The following is a 17,347-nucleotide window of genomic DNA, read 5'->3' as shown; positions in this document are numbered from 1 at the left end:
GGTTTGACTTATAGGGAGAGGTTAGACAGACTGGGACTTTTTTCCCTGGAGAGTAGGAGGTTAAGGGGTGATCTTATACAAGTCTATAAAATAATGAGGGGCATAGATAAGGTCGATAGTCAAAATCTTTTCCCAAAGGTAGGGGAGTCTATAACGAGGGGACATAGATTTAAGGTGAGAGGGGAGAGATACAAAAGGGTCCAGAGGGGCAATTTTTTCACTCAAAGGGTGGTGAGTGTCTGGAACGAGCTGCCAGAGGCAGTAGTAGAGGCGGGTACAATTTTGTCTTTTAAAAAGCATTTGGACAGTTACATGGGTAAGATGGGTATAGAGGGATATGGGCCAAGTGCAGGCAATTGGGACTAGCTTAGTGGTATAAACTGGGCGACTTGGACATGTTGGGCTGAAGGGCCTGTTTCCATGTTGTAAACTTCTATATGTTCCACTCCACAACCTCCATATCTTCCCTTCCTCCCACCACCTCCCGGCCTCCGAAATCTTCCCACGGCCACCGTTCCTGCGCCCCCCCCCCAACCTTCGTTTCTCCTTCCCCGGCCCTCACTCACCTGAGGGCCACTGTGACACTAGCAGCGACTCGACCTTCATTGACTCTTAGCTGGTTGGCTGTTCACGCCACACTTGTTTGATGGAAATGAGGCACGGTATCAGGGACATCTCTGGCCTTACCATTCAGGCACAGGGATTTTACCCTGTGCCTGAATTTCTATCCTATTATTTTCTCCAGTTGCTTTGATTAGTTCTTTTACCTGCAGATCTTCAATTGTTACTGCATAAAGTTTCTTAGAAACATATTCATTTGATTTTCTACAACAGGTAGTTCTCCTTGTGCTTTGCTCTTCTTTCCAAAAGCCTTGAATGTCTGGTTGCTTTGCTCTTTAAGTGTTGATTTAGCTTTGCCTTCTCTGTCTACGTTTAATTCAATGTATTGAACTAGATGTGAAGTGAAATCATCCAGGTGGGAAATTCCACACACATTTTGTTTTGGCAGATTGTAGTGCAAATAGTGCAAATTCAAACTGAGAAATGAATGCTGGTGATATTAGCAAACAAACGAATAACACATTCATATGATTCCATTTTATTTTAAAAAAGCAAGTTAAAGTCAATGTTAAAATTGCAGAGAGGATTTGATTAAGTGTGCATTTGCTAATATTGTCAATAGTAATTTCTAGGCTTACAGTGTCATTGTGTGAAACATGACCATCATTTTTATTCCATTAATAAAATTAGGCAGACTTATATGATTCCCCAACATGCATGCACAGGAACTTACTGTGAAGAGAGCAATATTTTATACATTCTAACTATTGCTGCCCCTAAAATATGAATAATTTCCATTCTGAGATTTAAACATTTTGGCCCAGATTTTCCTGGGGATTTGCACCATTATAATGGTGCATCTGCGTCATCGGAATCTTTGAACGGCGCAAATGGAAGAGGAAATTACAGGATAAGTGACGTGCGCCATCACTTATGGCGCTCCATATTTTTCTCGGTCTCTGTGCTACTCTGTAGTCACCCCTCACCAAAAACGGTTAGAAACTAATTTTCATAGCTTCGCTCCACACTGAAAACAATGACGATCGCCACTGCAATCTCGCCAGTGGTTTATAGCTGATAGATGGTATTTTTTTTAAAATTGCCCGCACGATTAAACATGAGTCGATCTGAGAATAGAGAACAATCTCAGCACACCTGTGAAATCTCTGTAGTCAAATTCTCGTGGCAACTTTAGCAACGTGGCCTAAACGGAAACAGACGGACCGATTCCACCGAGTAGTGGTCGGCCTGGTGGAGGAAGTGTTTTTCAGGAGTGCCGTACTTTGGCTTTGTAAGAAAGATCAGTTGTAAGACTTTACATTCCCACCCCGTTTATATATCTGTCGAATCACTGGGAAAAACCAGCGGCGTTGCTTCTGATTCACCGCCATCTTCACTGCGGTGTATTCTAATTCAAAATGCAGGAATATATGGAGGAACTTATCGACGGCACAGTAAACAGCTAAATTTACAGTGTACTTTTCCGATCTCACCCCTGCAAGAAAATCTGGGCCATTAGTATCTCCTTAAAAGCTCTGTCTGCTCAATTATACAAACATAATAATTATGCAGTGCTGCTCAGTGCAAAATTATGACTTCATCAGTCTTCCAAAATTTGTACTGCATACTTCACTTAAAGTTCCAGATGAATAATCTATCCTTCATGTGAAGAGCTGACCGAGGTAAACCAACAGACAGCAGCTTTCTGCCTTTGCTCGCATTGCAAGATGCATAAATTGATTTTCTTTTGGTATTCTAAGCACAGGTATTTCATCCTTTTGTGCCCTAAAGGGAATTGGCTGAATCAGTTGCATAGAATGCAATGTGCATCAAAGCAGCTTTTAATCCATAATTTAATGGCCAATACATCCTGGGGAACAACAGCTAATATTGCACTTACCAACTACAAATTTCACATCTTATGACTTTCAAATTATAGGTTGAGAGTGTATTTATTTTTGTGTTAACACATTAAAGAAATGTACAATTGTGGTCACATAAAGCAAACCATTGGAAAAGATAGGAAGAATGATCACTGTTTGTGAGATGATGTTCTAGGATAACGTAAATTTTTATTTTAGTCAATGCTGTAGTTCGCTGTCACGGATTTATTGAATAGCTGTTTTATACTTTGTTTTTGAGATTGAGTTTATTTTGCTGTCAGCCGATTGTCATATTTTGTAGTCAAGTACAACTAAAATGTGTCTGCATACTTCATTGCAATAGGAGGGCTGGATAACTATGATTTTAGTGTCCCACATATTGAATGATTATGGGGAATCCTTTTGAAAGAGAATGATGGAATGATGGAATTAGTACAGGGCTGCTTCTTGATGCAGCTTGCTAAAAAGGGTACCAGTGAAGAGAGTGTTCTTTATCGAGAATTTAGTTGTGATCCTGAGATAGTAGAATGTTTGGAGCTTGCAGAACACTTGAGTGCAAGAGATCATATTGCCATTAGCTTCAATCTTGTCGCATGAGCAAAGGATAATGACATAATTGTAGCAGATTTAGGAGAGAATATTTTAAAAAGAGCTGGAGAATTGAGAAATAAAAGGATGTACTTGAAATGGTACAAATAATACATAGATGGAGGAAAATAATGGCCTAGAATTTAGTCTGGGCCAGTTTTCAGACTCGGCTCCACACAACCAGCGTGCGCTTGAACCAAGAGGCACGGCGATCGTTAGAAATTGGTCCTCAGGCCTCATCAACATACTCGGGGCGAGCTGCTGGCATTAATCGCGCCTCCACAGGCAGCTCATTTGAGTGAAGACACCAATGTCGGGCCGCCTGCTTCGCCGGCAGAGACCCTCAAGTAAGTCCTGGGAGGGGGGATTGGAGCAGGATATGGAGGTGAAGGGGGGCGATCGCAACTTCTGTGGCTCAACAGGAAGTGTTTTTATTACTTACCTTATGCTGACGGCTGTGGGGGCCGCTGAAGAATCCTGAGCAGGGCAGGCCCAATACCTGCCTCGTTCATCCCCAATAAACTTTGAACAGAGGTCCTTTAATGGGTGCCAGGCCTCTAATTTACATATTTAAGGGGCCTGACGTCCACCCAGGATGCCTGAAGAAAGGCCCCTAGCAGTAGGACCAACGACTGCGCAGATTGATCAGAGACCATGGGCTCGATTTTGGCGTCGGGTTTCCGGCGGGTTTCCAGCGGGGGGGCCCGGAAAATCCCGATATCCGGTCACGTGACCGGATCGCGATGAAATCCCGGCAACTTCCGGGTACCGCGCTGACGTTCGGGGCTGTGCGCGCAAGCCCCGCTGGTGGGAATCCCGCAGGCAATTAAAGCCAGCGGGGTTCCACTTGAGAGTACTTACCTTGCTTGTTGAGGTCAGTTAATGAGCTGAATCAGCTGTCAAAAGAGGAAGTGTGGGATTTTAGGTTCAAGGCAGTGAGCTTCACACACTGGGGGAAACAGTCTCTCTCCAACCAGGCGTGTTGCAGCCAGCAGCCTGTGGCAGGTGCCAAGGTGCACTCCACGGGGGAGAGCCCTCACCCACGCAGGAGGCCACCGCGTCACATAGGGCAACCCCTGCTCCCCACCACCCCCCGCTGAGAATCCCTACGTGGTCAGTTTTCGGTAAAATATTAAGATGCCTACGTGGCAAAGAAGCAGAATGTAAAATGGTTAGAAAGGGTTAATTAGTTAGTAACTGAGATTGGTACAGGTGGCCTGGCCTCCTGCTGGGCCATATGTTTGCGTAGTCAGCAGGTTTGCATGGTCTTAGCAATGTAGAGTCTTTGATGTGATTCAAGGACTGGTCTGAATGTCTCCATGTTTATGGCAGATCAATATAGGTAACGAGCTTAGCCAAAGTTGAAAGACATTCCAGGTTGGGAGATAAGGAACAGAAGGAACAGGGAAGAACATTCTAGTTGGAAGGTGAGGAAGTATACCCTTTGATGTCTAACAGCAACATGGTCAGCACATGGACGATTTATGATTGGCCGGAAATAATGTAACCTCGCATGGCAACCTGTGCCCGGCTTATGATTGGTGTTGACCCTCGTTAAGTATGTTCCAACCCTATTGATTTGTATAAAAACGTGTGGATTTCTGTATGTTTTTGTTCTTGCTCTGCCAGCATAGAGGGACTCTATCAGGAGTCCAAATCAATGCTGCAGACTAAGAACCCTGCTATTAAAGTTGTGATGCACTTTAAAATGTATTCGACTTCAGTTTTTACTGAACCAGACTGAGGGGAAAGAATCCGGATCGTCACCGCCAAGCCAGAGGACAGACCGACAAGAAACCGCAGCCCCAGTCCGAGGAACCACCCACCGACCCTGCACAACCCCTCAGACCAACACCTGCCAGATGGGTGGTGTGTGGATACCCTCGGAGGACGAAGAGCATGACCAGCCCCAGCAGCCTCGCAGTCCACGCCGTCCGCCGCAGAGACATGGATCCCCCCAACACGGTGTTGTTGCACGCCCACCTGCACAGCAGGAGGGAGGGCTACCGCAGAGAGAGACGCATCGCAGAGGGCACTACCCTCGCCACAGGGTCCACAGACCGAGGCGCAGCTCCCCGGACCTCTCCGAGCAGCAGTGCACAGGGAGGCGCAGATTCGCTCGACATGTAGTCGTGGAGATCTGCAGCGTCTTTCATGCCGAGCTGCTCCTGGCTGGCCCCAGCACCAACTGCTTACCTGTCGCTGTCAAAGTCACCACTGCCCTCCACACCTTCTCCTCCGCATCCTTCCAGGGTGCAGCCGGCTACACCGCCGATGTCTCTCAGTCATCTGCGCGGACGAGCCCTGCAAATACACCTGCACCTACTCTGCAGTAACACGATGGGTGGCATCAGTGGTGGGTCCTCATAGTGATACCCAGGAGCGGGCATTATTGGACACAACGGACAAGATTCGCGGAGACATGGCAGTGGTGGTGTCAATATAATGTGTGCTGTTTGTTGCTCTGATATTCAATATAGGTAACACCCATGACAAACCCTCAGACACCCTTGTGCACCCCCTTCATGCTCACGACACGTTTGCCTTACGCTGCCTACTGCACATATGTGATGCATGCCCTGTGGCTGCAGCACAGGTGGTGGCAGGTTGAGTGAGGCTGGCCGTGAGGGAGATGCACGAGAGGGTGAGTATGGGATGGAGCAATGAGATTGTATGAGGATTGGGTTGCGTGTTAGTGGCAGGATGAGTACTGGCGAGGTGAGTAGGTGGAGGTAAGATGAGGATGGGGTTTGAGTGGGTATGAAGGGTGATATTACAGAATAGTGTTGGCGGTGCCGAAGGAGATGTGGGGTGGGCGCAGTGTTGTGGCAGACGGAGTGTAGGGGAAAGACTACGTGTTCTCACTGCGGCTGACCTACTGCGGTCATTGCAGCGCCTCCTGCACTGTAAGCAGGTGGGCCATATGTTGGTGGTGCAGGTGACCCCCTCTGCCACCTCGAGCCAGGCCTTCTTGGTGGCAGAGGCAGGCCGCTTCCTCCCGCCCGCCGGGGGGAAGATCTGTGTCCTCCCCCTCCTCCTCACCCCATCTGATGATACCTGGGGTGAGGCATCATTAAACTGGGAGCAGCCTTCCCCCTGGGCTGCTCCATGCTGCAATTTGTTCCATTGGTTGCAGCATCTGTCAGTGGAGGACTGCCCCTTTAACTAGAGAGCCTCCAGCTGAAAGATCGTACTGCGCATGCGCAGCCCGACCGACGCGCAGGCCAGCGCCGTGGACCCCGGAGGAGCAGGTAATTGATTCCTATTAGTGGGTTGCCTGCCACGATCGCGCGGGCAACCCACTAATTTCGCCGAGCGTGTTGACCACGCTCCCGGAGGACCAACCGCTGGGAACCCGCAGGCCTGGTAAATTCGAGCCCCATCTCACTGCTAAATTGGTTTGCTTTGTGTCCATTTTATGCCTGAAAAATAGAAACAACTCAGACCAATTTCTACCACAATATCTTTTTTTTTGGACCTAGTTGTTCAGCGGGATGGTAGGAGTAAGTATTATGAGAAAAGTGTTTTAAACAGTGTAAATTAACATTGGGAAATATACAAAATGAAAATAGATGTTAAAACTATAATCTGGGTCGAAGCAGAAAATTAGAAAGGTAAATTGTCTCCATATGTGAGTGAGTCTTAAGAAAGCTATTCAAAGATACTGGGCATGATTTTAGCACCCGCGATCGCGTGCGTTCCTGGCGGGGGGGCTCCGAAAATCGGGGAATCTCAGGGCAGGTCGGGAGCCCGGCTCCAACCCGCCCACTTCCAGGTTCCCCACTGATGCGCTGACATGCGCGCGCAGCCCCCCCATGTGGGACTCCCGCCGGCAATTAAAGCCAGCGGGGTGCCACTTAAGCTATTTATTTTGGTATTTCAGGTCGTTTACAGACCTGATTAACAAGATATTTTAGGAGGGGTGGGATTTTACATACAACTGGGACTGTTTCCCGTATTGGGGGAAACACTCCCAGTTCAAATGGACGTGTTGCAGCCATCAGCCTGTGGCAGCTGCAAAGGTCCATTTGACAGGTGGCGGGGGGAGACCCTCACTCATTGCAGGAGGCCACTTTGTCACTTTGGACAAAGTTTGGCCTCCACCACCCGCCTTCTAACAATAAAACTCACCAACTTGCACACTTACCCCGGGGTCCAGAGACATGTACCTACCTTGCGGACCCCCTCAGATGTACATCTTCCAGATGGGGGCCGCCGTAGCTGCAGTCATGACCTCCTCGGAGGCCGAACAACATCACCAGCCACGCCGTCCACCTCTGACACGTGGAGCTGCACAACACAGTGCTGTGACACATCCACCTGCACAGCAGGAGGGAGGGCAACCTCAGAGAGAGATGCGTCGCAGAGGGCACTACCCTCGCCACAGGGTCCACAGACCGAGACTCAGCTTCCTGGACCTCTCTGAGCAGCAGTGCACACGGAGGCTCAGAGTCACTCGACATGTAGTCGTGGACATCTGTAGCCTCCTTCATGCCGAGCTGCTCCCGGCTGGCCCGAGCACCATCTTCTTACCTGTCGCTGTCAAAGTAACCACTGCCCTCAACAACTTCTCCTCCGCATCCTTCCAGGGTGCCACCGGGACATCGCCAACGTCTCTCAGTCGTCTGCACAAAAGAGCCCTGCAAATACACCTGCACCCACTCTGCAGTGACACAATGGGTGGCATCAGGTGTGGGTCTTCATTGTGATCCTCAGGAAAGGGCATTATTGCACAAACCAGACAAGATTCGCAAAGACGTGGCAGTAGTGGTGCCAATATAATATGTGATGTGAGTTGCTCGAAAATTAAATATAAGTAAAAACCATGACAAACCCTCAAACACCCTTGTGCAACCCCTTCATGCTCACGACACGTTTGCCTTACGCTTCCTACTGCACATATGTGATGCATGCCCTGTGGCTGCAGCACAGGTAGTGGCAGGTTGAGTGAGGCTGACTGTGAAAGGGATGCATGAGAGGGTGAGTATGAGATAGAGCCATGAGATTGTATGAGGATTGGGTTGAGTGGTAGTGGCGGGATGAGTACTGGTGAGGTGAGTAAGTGCAGGTAAGATGATGATGAGGTTTGAGTGGGTGTGAGGGGTGATGTGACAGAGTAGTTTTGGCTGTGCAGAAGGAGATGTGGGGTGGGGGCGGTGATGTGGCAGATGGAGTGTAGGGGAATGAGTAAATAGGTCACTTTGGCTGACCTACTTAGGTCATTGCAGCGCCTCCTGCACTGTATGCAGGTGCGCGATATGTTGGTGGTGCAGGTGACCTCCTCTGCCACCTCAAGCCAGGCCTTCTTGGTGGCAGAGGCAGGCCGCTTCCTCCTGCCCGCCGGGGGGAAGATCTCTGTCCTCCCCCTCCTCCTCACCCCATCCAATGATACCTGGAGTGAGGCATCATTAAACTGGGAGCAGCCTTTCCCCTGGGCTGCTCCATGCTGTCATTTTTCCTATTTCCTGCAGCATCAGTCAGTGGAGGACTGCCCCTTTAAATAGAGCTCCTCCAGTTGACAGACCTTACTGTGCATGTGCAGTCCGCCCAACGCGCAGCTCAGTAGCGGAGAACCCGGAACAAGAGGTAAGTGGATCCAATTAGCCTGTAATTGCGTTCGGGGCAGACTGATTTCACCGGGCGCGTTACCCACGCACCCAATAACCCCCCCCCGCCGCCCTGGTAATATCGGGCCGCCTATCTCTCAGCTTCCCAATCAAACACCCTGATGTTGAAATCTGTCCTCCTTGACAGATGTCTGCTTTGATATTCATATGACAATCCAAATCTTGAAAGATGACCATAGTTTGTTGGAAATACCAAATTTGAACGGCCCATTGGCCTCATCTCATTCAGATTTTCTTGTGTTCCATTGTTCCATCGTGTTCTGTTCTTGGGAGTACTGAAAGAAATTAAGGTAGAAGTAAAGAGTTTGTGGGGTTCTGGAATAGAGGTATCGCAGAATTGAAAGAGAACTGATATGATTCTAAACTTTTAAAAAGGACAGTAACTCCCTTATTGGCTCACTTTGTAAATACAGTGTGTAGCTGATCCATTCACACCAGAAAGTCCTGGATTTGATTCCCAGTTTGTTGATTTCACTGAGGTGTCACTAGAGCTACTAAAATTGATCTCACCGCCCTTAAACTCTGGAAGGAAAAATCAGCCAGGGTTCCCATTCCTGATAATTATCCAGTGACACCCATTGGAAAGTGCAAATGACACACATCGGTGAGGACAGGATCATGCCCCCCTCCCCCCCACAGCTGAATGCTCTGTTCAAATTCACTCTCTAGGCTCAAATGTGAATAATGGCCACTTTTGCAAGGTACCAGAGGCTGATCAGGGTCTATGGAATTATGCTGCACTCAGAGTCAATGACCTCGGGATAGGAGAAAAATTAGCAAAAATAAATAAAACCAGAAAAGTACAGACATAATTCTACAAATTTGTTAGCTTGGCTATGGAGGGAACAATGGTGGAATCTATTAGGTGGTAGGAATTTATTTTAAAAATTTAATAAAATGGTGTACAATATTTTTCATGAGTTATAAGAAACTGTCACAGCTTTTGGGGTTTTTATACTGGATAATTTTCTCAGGTTTGGTGTCGCTGGTTGCATTTGTCAGCGGATCTCAAATCCCCTATGATCCAGAGTACGCCTTTTTTCTGTCTATTATCTGGATGAATGATAACATGACCCAGGGATTACACCAGAGAGCCCTTACTATGTACGCCAGCCACTGGAATATATCATGTCTGCCACGTGAATCCTCCTCCTCTTGTACGTGAACTGGATGAATATTCTTTTTGAATCAAGACACAGGTTTCAAACCGATAAATGGTTTTTATTTATATAAGATAGATGAACGAACAGTGCACAGTTGTGCATAGTTTCGCACAGTGAACTATGCTTATCGATATATAAATCAACAAAGACGCAACTCACTTTCCCTTTAAGCATAGGCGCCAAAAAAGATCACTTACTAGATTAAATCTAGCTAAGCTGATTTAGGTTTTTAAAACACTCAATCCTGATTCAATTTTTGGAACATTGGGCACCCGTTGTTTCGGTGCTACACGACCTCTCTGACATCCAAAATGGGATGCGCACGCATGTTCCCAGCGTGACGTGCGTGGACGCCATCTTGGTATAGGAGTTTGCGCAGGTGCAGATAACGAACGCAGGAATCATTTAAAGTAGGGAGAAAATGGCTTCAATCAGTGTGCAACGCTGATTTAAAGTGATAAGTCCCAAAATGGTGTCAAAGCTCAACTCAATGCACAATCTTAACCCCGACCATCTGAACGTATATTAGAGTGCCAGGAGGATCCCCACCAGCGCTATTTAAAGGGACCATGCAGGATTTACAGGTTAGAGGCTTGATTATTGCTTCTGGCTGCCGAGACATTTGTAACTGTTTTTGGAGATCTCCTAGACTTCAATACTAGGACGCGGAGACATAGCCTAACATTTAGAGCCAGGAGGTGCAGGAGTGAAGTTAGGAAATGCCTCTACATGCAAAGGGTGGGAGACGTTTGGAACGCTCTTCTGCAGACGGCAGTTGATGCTAGCTTACTTGTGAATGTTAAATCTGAAATTGATAGATGTCTGTAAACCAAGGGTATTAAGGGATATGGGGCTAAGGCGAGCATATGAAGTTAGGTCACAGGTCCACCATGATCTCATTGAATGGTGGAACAGGCTTGAGGGGCTAAATGCCACTGCCACTTGCTGCCTCCTGATATGCGCCACCTTCTCCTGCAATAAAGTGGGACGTGTGTCTGGGTGATGTGCCTGTCATGGTTGAATAGCTGCCAGTGTGTGTGGCCTGTGAGTTGTGGGTGGGCGGCTTGAAACAGTGGTAATATGTAAGGGTGAAACGAAGCATCTGATTGGAAGGGTTGAGTATTGATGGAAAGAGTTTGTTGGTATGTGGGTGATGGGGGGTGTGGTGCAGTTGGTATGAGACACCACTTGACAGTTGACCTCACTCACATTGACCACTCATGTCAAAGCATTGAACTTCTTCCTGCACTGCGTCCATGTTCATGATGTTGTGTGCCTGGCATTGACTTCGTCCCCCGCTGCCTCTTGGTTATATGTCGGGGGCGCCTCTTGCACCCTCCCCCCACCCCCCACCGCGGATATAGGCCGTGGAGTAATAGCGCATCACGCACCCAAAAACGGCCCCTTTTTCCCCCATTAACCCTTACTTTTTTTTCTTGGATTTCTCTTTTATTTGATACCACCTGCCTTGTCTATGACAATGTTTTCATCTTTTATTACCTCAAAGCCTCTTTATTTCCATTTTCCTTTGATATTTTCTCACTGTTTCTACCAAGGGCAAATTCACAAAACAAGTTTCCAACAAAGTCCAGCTTCACGATGCATGTTCACTTACTCACACATGTTGGGGTGCTGTATGGACACTTTGATGTCATGTTGTGTGCTCTTAAAGGTGGCAGCCTTGGCTCAGTAGGTAGCACTCTCATCTCCGAGTTACGGGTTGTGGGTTCAAGTCCCACTGCAGAGACTTGAGCACAAAATCTAGGCTGACAGTCCAGTGCATTTCAGTACAGTACTTGGGGGAGTGCTGCACTGTTGGATGTGCCGACTTTTGGATGAGATGTTAAACCAAGGCCCCGTCTGCCCTCTCAGGTGGATGTAAAAGATTCCAAGGCAATATTTTGAAGAAGAGCAGTGGAGTTCTCCCCGATGTCCTGGCTAATATTTATCCCTCAACCAATATCACTAAATCAGATTATCTGGTCATTATCTCATTGCTGTTTGTGGGATCTTACTGTGCACAAATTAGCTGTCGGGTTTCCCGATATTACAACAGTAACCACAATTCAGAAGTACTTCATTGGCTGTAAAGCACTTTGGGACATCCTGAGGTCATGAAAGGTGTTGTTCTTCTCTTCCAAACTTACATCTCAAAACAACTTCTCTGCTGGCAGGACAAGGCAGCGTGCAGTTAGTGCTGGGTGCATCACCATGTGCAGACCCCTCCACCTCACTCTCTAACCCAACCACGCTACCAATCTTTCTGCTGGTGATTGGGACTGATGGAGCATGTGACGGTGCCTCCACAGAAGGATTCTCCTCCTCTGAAGTGTCTTCTTCCAGGGGTTCCGGCTGTTGAGAAGGACCGAGATGAAAGAGTAAATTGGAGAAGAGATAGGATAGCATTGGAAGGCTGCACACTGGCAGAAGACATGAATCACAATGTCATTTGATGTAGTAAAGCTGGCGGTGTGTTTTTCCAGTGTTTAATGAAGGGGCACAAGTGATTGTCGGAGATTTTTCAGTGAAGCCACCAGCCTCGAAATGGCCGATGCGCACAGCTCTGCGAGGCCCACAGATTTCCATGGCTTGCTGCTCCAGCTCACTCAGGATCAAGAGATAACTGGTCCTCTCCTGGTCTTGCCCTTCTCTCTATTGTGCGCTGTTTTGTCCTGCAGAAAGAGAGGATGAGAGTTAGTGAGTTGCTCATGAAAGGAGAATGCAGATGTGTGGGGCTTGTGCTGGTAGTTCATGTGCTGAGAGGGAGAAGAAGCAAGACGCAAGCAGGCTGTGGAGGTATTGAGTGGGAAGCAAGTGTGTGGAGAGTGAAATGAGGAAGGAGTCCTGAGAGAAGTTGATTGTGCAATGAGTAGCAAGTGAGAGAAGAATGCTAGTGGCTGGTGTGAAGGGAGCAAGGACGAGATGAGCGTGTGTTTGTAATGAGAATGAGAGATGGTGTAGTGTAGCCTTCTACTAGCTGGTGTAGGAAGTGATGGAAGGAAGGGAATTGTTGAGTGTGCTGGGGAGGGGGTTCAAGGACTGCTGTCATGTGTGGTAGAGAGAGGGGGATAAATAAAGAGTAATACTCAACCTTGCCACTCAAGTGAGATCACTGAAGTGCTTCCTGAACTGTAACCAGGTCCTGGTGGTGACACTCCTGGAACTGATGCAGTCTCACTCCAGGCCTTGAGGACAGAGTGTTTCGCAACCTTCCTCGCACTGCTGGGGAACAGGAGTTCCCTCCTCACCCTCATCTCTTCCATAAGCTTCTGAGAACCTTCGCACCTGTGACTCATTTCAGAGAAGATTCTTCTTGCAGCAACAACTTCTTCCAGAAAAGGAAAGAAACCTCGAGGGAATGCACTCTCCCATTAAAAGGTGCATTCCCGCATTAAATAGGTCTCTGGCTGATCTTACGGAAAATCCTCCCCAGAGGAGATTGGGTTTCCAGTCTGGTTGACTAATTCAGTGGGAAATCCACTGGTGAGATTATGATGAGACTCAGGAGATAAATGCCTCGGGTCTGTTTTTGGCTGAAGCAAGTGAGTTTTAAACTGAAACCAAAACCTCTGTTAATTATTCTGTTCAGAGGAAAAATCTCTAGAAGGAAGCCTTACAAATTCTCCCTCAGGGAGCCAGCAGACTATGTAACAATCCATAATTTGAATTAAATTTCCGCTGCTTCTGCTGATAAACATTCCCTAAGGTATTGGTCTCAACAAAGAAGCCTCTTCCCTTCCAGATCTTTCAGCTCTAAACATAACCAGTGGCATAATCATAATTGTGATTGCATGCCTTATATTAGGATCAGGCTATCAGTTCCAATTAAACACTTCCTTGATTCTCAACTTCCTTTGCCAGTAGAGTTTCTCCTTTAGTTTGTATGCATTTATATTGAGGTCTGTTTTTGCTGAGGTCTGGAATTCTCCTAAGCTTCCTCCTAGGATGCTCTAAATTGGATAATCTATAGAACATAGACAACCTCCTCCTCCACTTAGATTCATTGTCAACTCCAGCACACTCAGACACTTAGCTCCGAGATCTATTGGTGTCACATTTTAGGATTTCCACAGAGAGGATTTAAAAGAAAAGTCACTTTTAAATGTTGCACTTTTAAAGCAAAATGTGTTCACACAAGCTTAAAAGAAACACTAGATAAAAGGTGGTTAATGTGGTAATTGACTGGACATTTAAATTATTTTCCCCAAAGACTGTAAACAATAAGGAATTTATTAGCCTGCCTTGGTAATTAATAAATACCTCACACCCATTGTGTTGGGAAGTCTCTGGCCCTGGGCACTTAGAGGATTGTCTAGCAGGCCTTCTCTTCTGGTTGTGAACAAGAGATAAAAACAGAGATAGAAACATTCACTGACAGACAGATCCAGCAGAAACTGCAAAGTAAGGTCAGTGAGGTTTTAAATAGAAAGCTGTGAGGGTCAGCTTTAGCCAGGTTCAGAAGGAGAATGCAGGATGATAGTGGTTATTTTGTTCAAGTCAAACATGATGGCCCACTTATGTGTGGACACATTAGGCCCTGAATTTATTGGTGCCCCAAACCGGGTGCAATTCTGGCGGCGTGCAGCGACAACACGCTAAAATGGAGAGGCTCAAGGACCAAACTAATTTCATCTTCTGGGCTTATCGTAATTCAGGTGAGCTGAGAGCATCAATCAGGCAGTCCGATGCAGTTTGCTTGTCTTGGTCTTACCAATTTCGTCTGGCACAGAGGCCCACGAGTACATCTGGGAGGGTTGGGGAAGTGATCGGAGGCGGGGTGAGGGTGGGCAGACAGCGGCACACAGTTATTTTGTGGAGCCAGGAGGAGCACTCCTGTTCCTTCTGATTCCAAAACAAAAAAATTGGGGGCCTACAAGTTCATTGACATTGAGCATTTTATAGGCATAAAATGAGCAACTAAGTGTCCAATATGGTGGGTGGAGTATGCGAACACATTCTGCGCTGGAGGAGCGTCGCCCACCATATTGGTAAAGATGAAGTATAGACGTCCAGAGTCTGTAATTTCGCCTCTGAGTCAGGAGGTTGTGGGTTCAAGTCCCACTCCAGAGACTTGGAACACAAAATCTAGCCTGACACTCCAGTGCAGTACTGAGGGAGTGCTGCATGGTTGGAGGTGCCGTCTTTCGGATGGAACGTTAAACTGAGGCCCCATCAGCCCTCTCAGGTGGAGGTAAAAGAAACCGTGTCACTATTTCAAAGAAGAGCAGGGGTGTACTCCCCGGTGTCCTTGCCAATATTTATCCCTCAACCAACATCACTGAAACAGATTATCTAGTCATTGTCTCATTGCTGTTTGTGGGACCTTGCTGTGCACAAATTGGCTGCTCCGTTTCATTCCATAGAATTACATAGAATGTTCAGCGCAGAAACAGGCCCAACAGGTCCATGCCAGTGTTTATGCTCCACATGAGCCTCCTCCCTCCCTACTTCATCTAACCCTATCAGCATATCCTTTTATTCCTTTCTCCCTCATGTGTTTATCTAGATTTCCCTTAAATGCATCTACACTAGTCACCTCAACTATTCCTTGTGGTAGTGAGTTCCATATTCTAACCACTCTCTGGGTAAAGAAGTTTCTCCTGAATTGCCCATTGGATTTATTAGTGACTATCTTATATTTATGGCCCCTAGTTCTGGTCTCCCCCGCAAGTGGAAACATCTTCTCTATGCCTACCCTATCAAATCCTTTCATAATCTTAAAGACCTCTATCAGGTCACCCCTCTATCTTCTCTTTTCTGGAGAAAAGAGCCACAGGCTGCTCAATCTTTCCTGATAGGTATAACCTATCATTAAAAAAATGTTTTTAAATTAAAAAACTTTTTTTTTACTTTTAACTTCTGTAAGTTTCATTACATTAAATCATTTGCTTGGCTTTTTACAATATGATATGTTCAATTTTTATTTAAACTAACATACAGAAGTTAACTGTGAAGGAATGATTTCTACTTGCCTGCTTGTGGGCGTGACTTCTCTTCTTGACAGATTTTGTGGGCGTGTCTTCCATTCCCATAGTCTGTATCAGTTCCGAATGAAACTGCGCTGAAATCACTGCGCTGAACTTAAAAAAAAATTGAAAAGTGAGCAAGTGGATGTCGGAGACCACGAGGTAAGTTTTCTTGTAGTGTTTGTCCGCAGGACGTGCCGACAGGCTTGTCACGCCAGTCGGAGCACGTTCCGGCCCATGTCTTCCTGTACTTTGTCGCAGTCCTCCTCAGTATTAACCGTACCCCCCAATTTGGTGTCGTCTATAAATTTTGAAATTGTACTTCCGATTCCCAAGTCCAAATCGTTTATGTAAATGGCGAACAACAGTAGTCCCAGCCCCGATCCTTGTGGAACATCACTTCCTACCTTTTGCCAGTCTGAGTAACAATCTTTGACCCCTACCCATGTTTTCTGTTTTGTAGCCAGCTTGCTATCCAGTCTACTACTTGTCCCCTGACTCCACACGCTCTGATTTTAGACATTAGTCTACTATGCAGTACTTTATCGAAGGCCTTTTGAAAATCCAAATATATTACATCTACTACATTACTCTTGTCTACTCTTTCTATTACTTCTTCACAGAATTCAATAACATTGGTCAAGCATGACCTTCCCTTTTGAAATCCATGCTGACTATTCTTTGTTACATTTTCGGTTTTGAGATGTTTTTCTATTACATCTTTGAGTAAGGATTCAATTATCTTTCCTACCACTGACGTTAAGCTAATTTGTCCATAGTTCTCTGGACTTGTTCTATCTCCATTTTTAAATATAGGAATCACATTAGCTGTCTGCTAGTCCTCTGGCACTATTCCCTTTTCTAGTGAATTATTATACATATGTAATAGTGCCTCTGCTATCTCCTCCTTAACTTTTTTTTAATATGTGTGGATGCAATCCATCCAGACCAGGGGTTTTATCCTCCCTAAGTTTGATTAGTTTATCAATTATCTCCCCCCTTTCTATCTTAAATGTCTTTATATCTTTTTTGATCTCTTCTTCTAATGTAATGCCCACCTTATTAGTCTCCCTGGTAAATACTGAGGCAAACTATTCAATATTTCTGCCATTTTGCTGTCATTACCTGTGAGTTTATCATGTGTATCCCTTAGTGGCCCAAGCCCTATCCTGATTTTTCTTTTGTTATTTATGTGTCTGTGGAATATTTAATATACTTTTCATATTCCTTGATAATTTAATTTCTTAGTTTCTCTTTGCTTTCCTAATTGTTTTTTTGACTTCTTTCCTAACCTTTTCATATTCTCTTTTGTCATCCTCTCCTTTGTTGTCTGTGTACTTAGTGTTTGCCTTTACTTTTTTATTCATCCATGGTGTGTCATTACTGGCTAGTTTGTTCTTGCTTTTTAGTGGAATATATTTCTCCTGGATTCTATTGATCACCTTTTTAAATGTTTCCCACTGCTGTTCTATTTCTTTGTTTATCAGCACATTTTTCCAGTTTATTTCCCTAGTTCCATTCTCATCCCCCAAAAATCAGCTTTTTCCCAGTTTATTGCT

The sequence above is a fragment of the Heptranchias perlo genome, chromosome 11 (genome assembly GCF_035084215.1).
Source record: "Heptranchias perlo isolate sHepPer1 chromosome 11, sHepPer1.hap1, whole genome shotgun sequence".
Classification (NCBI taxonomy): domain Eukaryota; kingdom Metazoa; phylum Chordata; class Chondrichthyes; order Hexanchiformes; family Hexanchidae; genus Heptranchias; species Heptranchias perlo.
This window is presented reverse-complemented; position numbering follows the sequence as displayed.